At 48.5% G+C, this 10,652-nt stretch overlaps 1 pseudogene; it reads left to right on the forward strand.

Annotated features, from left to right (window-relative positions):
* Positions 1-267: 267 nt before the first annotated feature.
* On the forward strand, positions 268-9,444 carry LOC521301 (pregnancy-associated glycoprotein 2-like; annotated as a pseudogene).
* The last annotated feature ends 1,208 nt before the right edge of the window (positions 9,445-10,652 follow it).

The following is a 10,652-nucleotide window of genomic DNA, read 5'->3' on the forward strand; positions in this document are numbered from 1 at the left end:
TTCTCCGTCCATGGGATTCTCCAGGCAAGAATACTGGAGTGGGTTACCATTTCCTTCTCCAGGGGATCTTTCTGAACCAGGGATTGAACCTGAGTCTCCTGCATTGGAAGCAGATGCTTTAACCTCTGAGCCACCAGGGAAGCCCCTATTAGTGGCCTAGAGGGGACAGTTTGGGCAGGTCAGAGCATATATAGCCAGGAGCTCCCGGCAACCTCTGCATGCTAAGAACCCAGTTGTTTCTGAGCACTTTGGACCCTTGAAAGAACCATGAAGTGGCTTGGGCTCCTTGGGCTGGTGGCCCTCTCAGAGTGCATAGTCATGTTAGTATGGGGACTATAAGTAGCATCATCTTTTTCTCTGGGATTTTTTTCCTCTTTCTCTTATTCTTTTACCCACCAGGGTTTAAAGAGAATGTAATCATTCCCTGACAGTCTTACAGTTCAAATTTCACTTATTGATAAGAACCTTGCCATTGGCAGCTGGGGCCCAAGGTTTTTGGGGTAGGCTTGCAGAATTGCACAACTCTGGGGGTGCAGTCACATCATGACATATGTGGAAATGGCACTCCTTGGAATTGCTCAGTGCACAACCTGTGCGACTGGAGGTATGGTCCTGTGGAATAGCATTTCTCTTGCATTTGTTTCTAGCTCTTCTTGTTTCCCTTTCTCCATTTCTGTGTATATGTGTCTGTATCATCATCTCCGTGTCTATCTCTCCATCTCTCTGGATGTCTCTGTGCATGGAGAACTCTCTGATTTCTTTTTTCTATTCTAATTCTTCCTTACTTCTCTAGCTTCTTAATTGCCCTAATTTATTTCCCATCTCCTGGCTTCCTCTCCTACTCCTCTCTTCTGCTTGAGCCCCAGAGAAAGATCAGAAGTACTACTTCTGATCTTTAAATTCTGATCTCTAAATAGCAGTGTGACCACAGCCAAGTCACAAACTCCTTGCATTTCAAATTCCTCCCTTGTAAAAAAGAGGATGATAAACCCACTTCTACCTTATTCCCTGTATTTCTTTGAGAAAGATACAGTAGGATGGCCACAGCTATGGTAAGTCACTGTTGAGACTTCATATATATCAAGAATATTACATCCCTCATTTCACTTAATAACCAAACATTCTATATTGGTGGGGTAGAGATTATTGCATTCTACCTTTTACCACTGGGGAAACTGAAGCTTCAATTGTTCATAAAAATGGAAAATACACTGCCATTACAATACCACGCATGACAGTCATAGTATAACAAACACCTGACTGCTGCCCCTTCTTTGCTTCCATTTCCCCATGCTTGGTGAAAGAATCCTGCTAACAAAGATGAAGACCATGCAAGACACTGTCCCAGAAAAAAAGTGCTGAAAGATCTCCTGGAGAAACACGCTTACAGACTGTCCCACAATTCCACCAATGACCCAAATTCACTTCTCACCCCCTGAAAAACTTGCAGGATGTATTTGGGGAGGATGGTGCTCCACAGCGCCCCCTGGTGCTCTGGTCTAGCACTGAGGTTCACCTGGACTTTTCAGGTGGGATGTTTGGGGCTCCTGCAGGAGGCAGAGACGGTGGGGAACAGGGACCCCATTCCCAGAGGAAAAGACATTCTCATCCTCAAATCTTGGTCTGTGTTTACTGGGACAAACAATGACCAGGTGGAGGTAAACATCCATTTCTGTGTCAAAGTTGTGGCATTAGTTTCAAGGAGACTGTTATTTCTGAACCAAGTGATCCATTGAGTTACAAATGAAGGGTGAGCCATGTCTGATCAAAAGCAAAGCTAACCGCAAATCAACTATGAAACCCCGGGCAGAGGAAGTTCAGCCTTTGCAGATCCAAGAATGACACCATTAAAAAAAAAAAAAGATACTGAACCATGGTGCTAGTGGGGACATAAGAGATGCAGGTTTGATCCCTGGGTTGGGAAGATACCCTGGGCATGGCAACCCACTCCAGTAGTTTTTCCTGAAGAATTTCATGGACAGAGAAGCCTGGCAGGCCATGGTCCATAGAGTTGCAAGGAGTTGGACTTGACTGAATCACCTTAGCACGCATATAGCATGTGATATATAAAAGTCTAATGCTATAGCTATTGATTTGAAAAATGTCTCCTATCTTCTTCCAGAATATGCAGGTCACCTGAGACATAGGCAAAGAGTAGATAGATGTCAAATGAAAGGGCCACCTGCACAGTATTGACAGGATATGGTCTCAGTTTAGAGAAAGTGGCCCAGGGTGACCCCCAGGAGGACCACCTGGACAAGGCTGTGTTCATGCTGAACATGAGGAGACTGGAGTGTTTCTCAAATGAATGCACTAGTCTGAGCAGAGGCTGTGAGATGGGGGACAGGTGGAGGGGGTGGAGGGTTGGAAAGTGATTTTACAAGACATGGGAAACCCAGCAGGAGGCAGTACTCCAGGAATCAGAGGTGGATTGGTCTGCCCTAACCACCAACCTCCGGCCCCTGTAGTTCACCTACCTTGGAAAAATCACCATTGGAATACCTCCTCAAGAGTTTCAGGTCGTCTTTGACACTGGCTCATCTGACACGTGAGTGGCCTCCATCTACTGTGACAGTCCAGGTTGCTGTAAGTACCACCCCGGCCCCGACCATCCCAGACTCCCCATCCCACCTCCTTCTCCATCCTTGGCACCTGACACACTCATCTCTTTTGTCTCCAGCTGCACTATTTCACTTCAACCTGAATGCATCCAATACCTTCCACCCCTCAAACCAGTCTATCAACCTCATCTACGGCTTTGTGTGGATGACGGGAGTTCTTGGCTATGACACTGTTTGGGTAAGTTAGAAACAAGGAGCTGAGTCAGGACAGGCTTTGAGAGTGACTACTGCTCACAAAACAGACACAGGACCAGATGGCAAAGCCCTTCCTTCTGAAAGTCCCTTAGTGACTGGCTGTCTGCCCCTCAGACCTGTCCCTGGAGAAATAGCACCTCTGTTGACACACAACCTCCCAGAAAGGCCAACGCAGAGAGTGGATTAGGGTGTGGACTTGCAGCTCCTTTGCCCATAAGCAGCTCAAGGTTCATTTTGCTGGAAGCAGGGAGAGAAGGGGAGAAGCACCCACATTTATTCTTAGACTATGCCGGGCACATTCATGGTAATAACTTATTTAATCCTACAACAATCCCACATAGCAGGTACTGTGATTAGCTCCATGATACAGGCAGGTAAGAAAACTGAAGTTCAGAGAGCAAGGACCTTGCCAAAGTCACACATCTGGTAAGCAATGGAGATGGGCTGGCCAGTCAGGCCAGTCAAGCAGGTGTGGAGTGTTTCAAGAGAGGATAAAACTGATCTGGGGCCACTGGGGGCAGTTCAGGGCTTCAGTTATCCACACAGGGAAATAGGGAGCCACATATGCGGGTGGGGCCTGATAAATGGGTTCTCACTCTGGGGGACCATTGAGAGTCTAGTAAAAACTATGGCCTGTCTCCCCCAAAGTACCTATTTTCCCTCTCTATCTCTCAGTCACTCACTCTCTATCTCTCTCCCTCACACACACACACACACACACACACACAGGCCCAAACCTCTCCAAAAGTATGTTTCCCAGGCAGAGTTTTCGTAAGAATGATGCCTGTATACAAGAACATTGTATAATGGGCTTCTGTCTTCCGGGGCAGATACAGAACCCACAATACATTACAATGAATGAATGAGGTCCATTTCTGTCATCAGATCACAGTGATGCCAAAGAGAAGGCTACCCTTGTCTCTGTACATTTTGTCCTCAGGTGGGAACCACTGGGTCCTGTCCTGAGTCTTTGGTTGCCCCATCTGTACAGAAGGCATGAGGCCAATTTGACTCACACAGATGGTGTTTACAGGAGTAGTTGGTGTTGGTTAAAATCCACATCCCCACACCAATGGAACCCGAATTCCTGTCCCAGCTGGGTCTAACAGTCTGAAGTCAATGCAGGACATAGTCAGGCCTCAGTTCTTCTCTGCAGTGTTAATGGCATCTCCTCCCAGTCTCACTTTCCAAACCTTTACATAGGAACACTCTCCTCTCCCACAGATTGGGAACCTTGTCATCGTGAACCAGACATTTGGCCTGAGCAAGGTGTACAACAGACCCGTGGGATCCCAACCTGTTGATGGCATCCTAGGCTTGGGCTACCCTAACTTAGCTGTCAAAGGAAGCGCCCCCATCTTAGACAACCTGAAGAAACAAGGAGTCATTTCTGAGCCTCTCTTTGCCTTCTACTTGAGCACATAAGTCTGAGCTGGACAAGCCGTGTCTCCAAGTTAACTGTAAGATTCTTTCAGCTGCAAGAAAAGTTATAGACAACCTGATCCAGAATATTCCTGAGAGATAGTCTATGCAAGGAGAAATGCTGCCCTAGGGACCCACCTGGCCCCATCACTTGTTTTTGCCAAGAAAATTTTTTTGGAACACAGCTATGCTCGTGGGCTCAAGGGGAGCAGTTTGGTCCAGAAGGGCTCAGGGAAGAGGAAGAGCAATAGGAGGTGTCAGGAAATGGGTTGGAGAAACAGGTAACTCGGTTTGCTGGTGGATTTGATATGGAAGATAGGTGAAAGATGGTGAGAATGTTCCCTTCAACTAACAGTTCACCAGGAGCCCAGACCAGTGACTGAATTTTCATGGAGTCAGTGCAAAATAAACATGTGGGACCCCTTGTTCAAAACATACTAGGAATTTCAAGGCAGGGAGAGCAGAGGTGGGGCCCTGCTGAGTACAGGGCTTCATAGACAGCATAGGTCACAGGCAGGTGAAGCCAAACCTAGTTGACCCTGAACCCGAGTCCTTACCACCCTGGGGCCTTGGTCTTTCTGAAAAATGACAGGCAAAACAAGGAGGGGTGCTAGACCCCTCCAGCATGGTTCCTCTGAGGGTATCTGTAAGAACTCAGGTCACTGGAGGGGACCAGGCCCTCTTCAGAAGGCTGGTGGTCAAAGCCAAGTTGCTCAGATTCCAACCTCTTCAGTGGCACTCATTAGATGGTGACAGACCTGAGTCAGGTACTCAATCCCTCTGAGCCTCGATTTCTGCATCTGTAAATGGGGACCACAGTAGTGCCTCTGATGGGTGGGTAAGCACAGCCCTCAAATAGTTCCTGGTGTTACTGTCCTCATGGTGCTCCCCTCTTTCCTTCTCTCGACAGCCAGAAAGAGAATGGCAGCGTGGTGATGTTTGGCGGGGTGGACCACTCCCACCACAAGGGAGAGCTCAACTGGATACCAGTGTCATGAGCCGGCTTCTGGCAGATAGCCATGGAGCGGTAAGCCTCTCCCTCTGAGGACCACCCCAAGTGATGCTCCCACATGTGCACAAGGACACAGGCAGACACACACAAGTGCACGCACAGACACAGTCACACACAGACATACACACCCAGAAAGACACATAAAAACACATATGGAAACACATTTAAATACACACATGTAAACACACAGAGGCACACAGATACACACAAACAGACACACACACACACACACACACAGAGGGAGACGTATAGACACACCCACAAACAAGCAAACACAGATACGGACACCATCCACGGGTTTAAAATCACCCCAGGCCTCCTGACCAGGCCTCTGGCCAGGGTCCTGAAAGGGTCCAGACAGGCCTGTGCAGCTGGGGGAGGCGGGAGGGGAGCACCTGCTGTGCTATGAGGTGGGGAGCAGGGTTTAGGACCCTATACTGTGATGAAAAGTTGATCAGGGAGAATCTCACCAGTCTGAACAGGGTTGTGTTAAGATGTCCAAATGACCAGGGCTACCTGGGAGGGCGGTACTTCTTAGCACACAGAACTGCCACTTGAAAAACAGAGCACGTCCTAGACAAACTGAGAAACCTGGCCTCCTCAGAAAGAAGCTCCACAGCAGTGGAGACAGGTTGGTTTCAGTGGGGAGAGGCTGTGACAGAGAGAATCAGGAAGCTGGGATCCAGGTGTGGCCTGAGAACAATGGGCAATAATCAATGGCATTCTGTGTGATACCCTCAGACACAGCTGATGTGCCCTTTTGCATCCCATGAGCTAACTTGGGCATCCTCTAACCACAGCCTCAGTCTGAGCCAGGTGGGGTGTTGCTAGGAGACAACATCTCCTGGGGAGCCTGTATCTCCCCCACCCCCTCTCTGAACATCTGCTTCCCCAGAGAACCTCCATCTTCTCTGTGTGGGTTGAACTATTAATGGTCAACACCAGATACAGGTTTTTGACTGTTCCTCATTCATTTCTTAATTCATTCATTCAAAAAAAAAATGCATCGTGCATCTGCTGTGCTCTGAGAGGCACTGGGGTCAAACTTGCCCTCTCATCTAGTAAAGCAGTCATACATGAAACAAGTCACATACATAGTGAATTACCACTTTGTTACTTGCTAGATACAAGGAAGGGTCTACAAAGAGTGAGCAAGACAGGAACCTGATCTAGTCTGGTGGGAAGACTCCCTGACAAAGTGACAATTAAGCCTAAACCTGGAAGATGAGGACAAATTAACGCAACAAAGGGTATGGTGGTTGTGTGGGAAGGGCAATGGTACATGCCCAGGCCCTGAGGCATGAAAGACCTTGGTGCATCAAGAAGTGCAAGGAAGTCAAAGAAGGTGACATGATCAGAGCAAAGGGAAACAGACTCAGGGAGAGAGCTGAAGCCCTGACTATTCAGGAGACATTCAGGGAGGCAGCAGTTGTAGGGGAGGCTACATAGTGGCCCTGGTGCCCGCTTTGTCCCACTGTCTCCCAGCATCTCCATGAACGGGACGGTGATTGGTTGTTCCTGTGGATGTCAGGCCATTGTGGACACCAGGACGACGATGCTGATTGGCCCAAGTAACATGGTCGCCAAAATCTGGAGGTTCATTCACCCCAGGCTCAGTGGGAAACCCGAGGTGAAGGGTCATGCCACAGGGTCCCTCTCTGGCTCTCCACACCCCAAGGATCAGCTGAAGCCAATCTCTCTCCCTATTCCTCTAACAGATTCAGGTTCCATGTGATGTCATCAGTAAGTTGCCTCCTATCATCTTCACCATCAATGGAATTGACTACCCTGTGCTTACATCCAGAAGGTGAGGGGCCAATCCTGGGGGCTGGTTCTCAGATGTGGAACTTGCAGGAACCCCTGGGCTGCTGCTGGGAGGAGGGCAGCCTCTGCAGGCCAAGCCACGCCATTGCAGATGCTGCTGAGCCCCTGTGGTTGGGCCACTGCCTCCCACAAAATCATCCACTTGAGCATAATGGACAGTCGGGGCCATCCATCCTCCTGATATAAATGTGGAGACACTACCCCATCCAGGCCTGGCGAGGGGCACAAGGAGAGGGGAACACTAAGGGCCTCTGCCCTCAGAGACCTCCAATGCAACCAGAACCCTCAGATGCATGAACAAGGAAAGTCAGCTCTAGCAATCCCTGAAATAGGACATGTGACAAAGGCAGGGGAGTGACTGAGGACAGTCCCAGTGTGCTGTCCCACCCTAGTCTCCCTTTCCTTCTCAAAAGTGTCCTGGTTTAGATGATAAATTATATAGTTACCCCGGTCCTTGCTACAACTTCCCCTTGCTAAGCCCCAGGGCCTCCTCTTGAGTTGGGGTACCAACCCCTCTGTGGGGAGGTTGGATGCTAAGGTGAATAAAGCATGCACAGTGACTGCTCAGCCCCGGCACAGGGTGGAGGCTTCACGTCAGCTCCCTGCGGGAGTTCAGAGCAGACTAATGGGCCAAAGAAGGCTTTGAGGAAGAGAGGGCATTTCAGGAATTCTAAAGCCCCAGCATCATGGAGGCATGAGGAGGCCCACTTGGGTACAGGCAAATCTACATTGATTCCATGCAAATGTACCCTCCCCTTGAGGGATCTGCAAAGGAGTGCTGGGTCAGATTAGTGGATGCGGGCTACCCCAGGGGAGTACCATAGTAAGTCATCCAGCCCAGCCTGGAGTGGCCAGGGCGGCTTCCTAGAGGCCTGAGCATGGTACAAAGAACCAGGTGTGGGCACTGCTATTGAAAATGGAGAGCCAACAATGACCTCCTCTGAGGCACCGGTGTAGCTCTGCCCAGTGTGATGTGGCAGCCTGGATGGGAGGGCATTTGGGAGGAGAATGGATATCTGCATGTGTATGGCTGAGTCCCTTTTGCTGTCCACTGGAAACTATCACAGTATTGTTAATCGACTATACTGCCATACAGAATAAAAATTTTAAAAAGAAAACACAGGTTATGGGGAAGGGGGAAAAGAACAGGCATTCTCTCCAGAGAAGACAAAGAGCAGGGGTGGGAAGGAACGAAGCAGTAGAGTATGAGGGGAATTACCAGCCATTTTTGTTCTTTTTTTTTTCTCACAAATTTTATTGATTTACAAAATACAGTTGATTTACAATGTTATGTTAATTTTTGTTATGCAGCAAATTCACTCAGTTACATGTATATATTTACATTTTTTCCATATTCTTATCCACTATGGTTTATCATAGGATACTGAATATAGCTCCTTGTGCTATACAGTAATACTTTGTTGTTTATCCATCCTCTGTATATTAGTTTGCATTTGTTGATCCAAAGCCCCAATTCTCCCCTCCTTCTGTCCCTTCCCTTATGAAAACCACTCTACCTGAGCCCTCTTGTTCTGGGGCTCAGGGGATGGGGATGGGCCCCCATTTCTGCACCTGCAGAGAGCTGTGGAAAGATCCACTTGATTCTCAACAAAGAAGGGAAATAAAAGCAAGAAACTGCCAGCTCTGGATGTCGAAGGCAGTGACAGGAAAGGGCTCAGGCTGACTGGTGTGTATTTCTGCCTCCCCCGGATTTATGAGAACCTCTGCATTAGCAGCTTTGCAGGAGGCTCAGAAGGCTTTAAAGGGCCAGAGACCTGGGTCCCTGGGTGATGTCTTCCTGAGGTTGTATTTCTCTATTTTCGATCGGAAAAACAACAGGGTTGGCCTGGCTCCTGCAGTGTAAATGATGAGCTGCTTTAGGAGTCAATCAGGCCCACTCCAAACACACACTCACTCACACCAAGGGCACTCTGGCCCAAGGGAATAGGTGATGAGACTGTGTTTGTTGCTCTGCAAAATCCTATTCTCAGTTAAAAGTAAAGGATTTCATCTCAATGGGGCTGATACGAATGGATACCTCTCTTTGGGGTCGAGAAGGTGCATCATAACCAGGAACAACCTAGAATCAAGTCTCAACCACAAGTGAGAGGAGCCGAATTCCAACTGGCTTCAAGGAAAGAGGAGACTTATTGGAAGGACCCTGGGGATCTGGGACACAGGAACTAGAGTAAATCCAAAGATCGGTGATTGGATCCAAGAAATCAGAAGCCATCAAGCTCACTCTTTCTCTCCCTCGTTCTGTCCATTCTTTCATCTTTGATAATCTAAGCCGGAAAACTTTTTTCCCTCAGACTACTACACCTAGTGAGGGAGTCTGAAGGTGCCTACCACAGGGTTCTGTATCCATAAAGTATCTAACCCAGAAGGAGAGAAGTTCTGAAAAATCTGGTTACCACAGAGGTCTCTGATTGGTCCACCTCAGGTCATATATCCAGGCTGGACCAACCAGCCTGGCAGGGCAAGTGGTACTATGGCTTTACTTGATCACGTGGCCCTGTCCCGCCCCCATTGCCTCACCCCCTCACCCCACGTTGGGTAGAGAGGAGAAAGACATTATTTGGGGACTTATGCTTTGGGTTTGCACTTTGGCTCCTCAGCTCTTTGCCTGTGTGACCTTGATCATGTCCCATAACCTCAGTTTCCTAATCCAGAAAATGGGTGTTGTGATGAATCCCCACCTGGGGATTGCATGTGTGCCTGGGATTGGCAAGTGGCCTGGGTGAGCAGGCCAAATATTAATTATTCTGCCTCCTGGGGGACAATCTGATGATTTCAGGGGACTCCTGACACCCACGGGGCTTAGTACTGAGTCAAGCAAATAACTGCTACTTCTGAACCATAACAGGGAATTCTGACTGAGCCAGGGCTTCTGTTTTCCTGGTTCCACAAGGAGCTAAAGCACAGGCTGATTACTCCCCTCCTCATCCTTACCAGCCAACCTGTCCTTGCCAACTACTTCAAGCCTGAAATCACACTGCAAAGAGAATTGTAAAGGCCTTTGGTTTCTTCTCAGTTTCCCACATCTCCTAGGGTAGCACAAGAAGCTGTTACCATGGCAGCCTGCACAGTTCAATCTCTGAGTGTTATATGGAACTGGACCCATTTCTCCCCTTGTGACAAAAACATCTGCGGTTGTCTTAGAAATCTTTCTAAGCTTTCTGTTTAATGAGGAAATATATGTTGACCTGATCAAGTTTCTCTTCCCAGGATAATTCCAGCCACACAGTCAAGTACCCAGACATTCAGTTGCCTAACTTCCCACAGATCAGATCAGATCAGATCAGGCACTCAGTCGTGTCCGACTCTTTGCGACCCCATGAATCGCAGCACACCAGGCCTCCCTGTCCATCACCAACTCCCGGAGTTCACTCAGACTCACATCCATCAAGTCAGTGGTGCCTCATTCTCTGTCATCCCCTTCTCCTCTTGCCCCCAATCCCTCCCAGCATCAGAGTCTTTTCCAATGAGTCAACTCTTCGCATCAGGTGGCCAAAGTACTGGAGTTTCAGCTTCAGCATCATTCCTTCCAAAGAAATCCCAGGGCTGATCTCCTTCAG

The sequence above is a fragment of the Bos taurus genome, chromosome 29 (genome assembly GCF_002263795.3).
Source record: "Bos taurus isolate L1 Dominette 01449 registration number 42190680 breed Hereford chromosome 29, ARS-UCD2.0, whole genome shotgun sequence".
Classification (NCBI taxonomy): Eukaryota; Metazoa; Chordata; class Mammalia; order Artiodactyla; family Bovidae; genus Bos; species Bos taurus.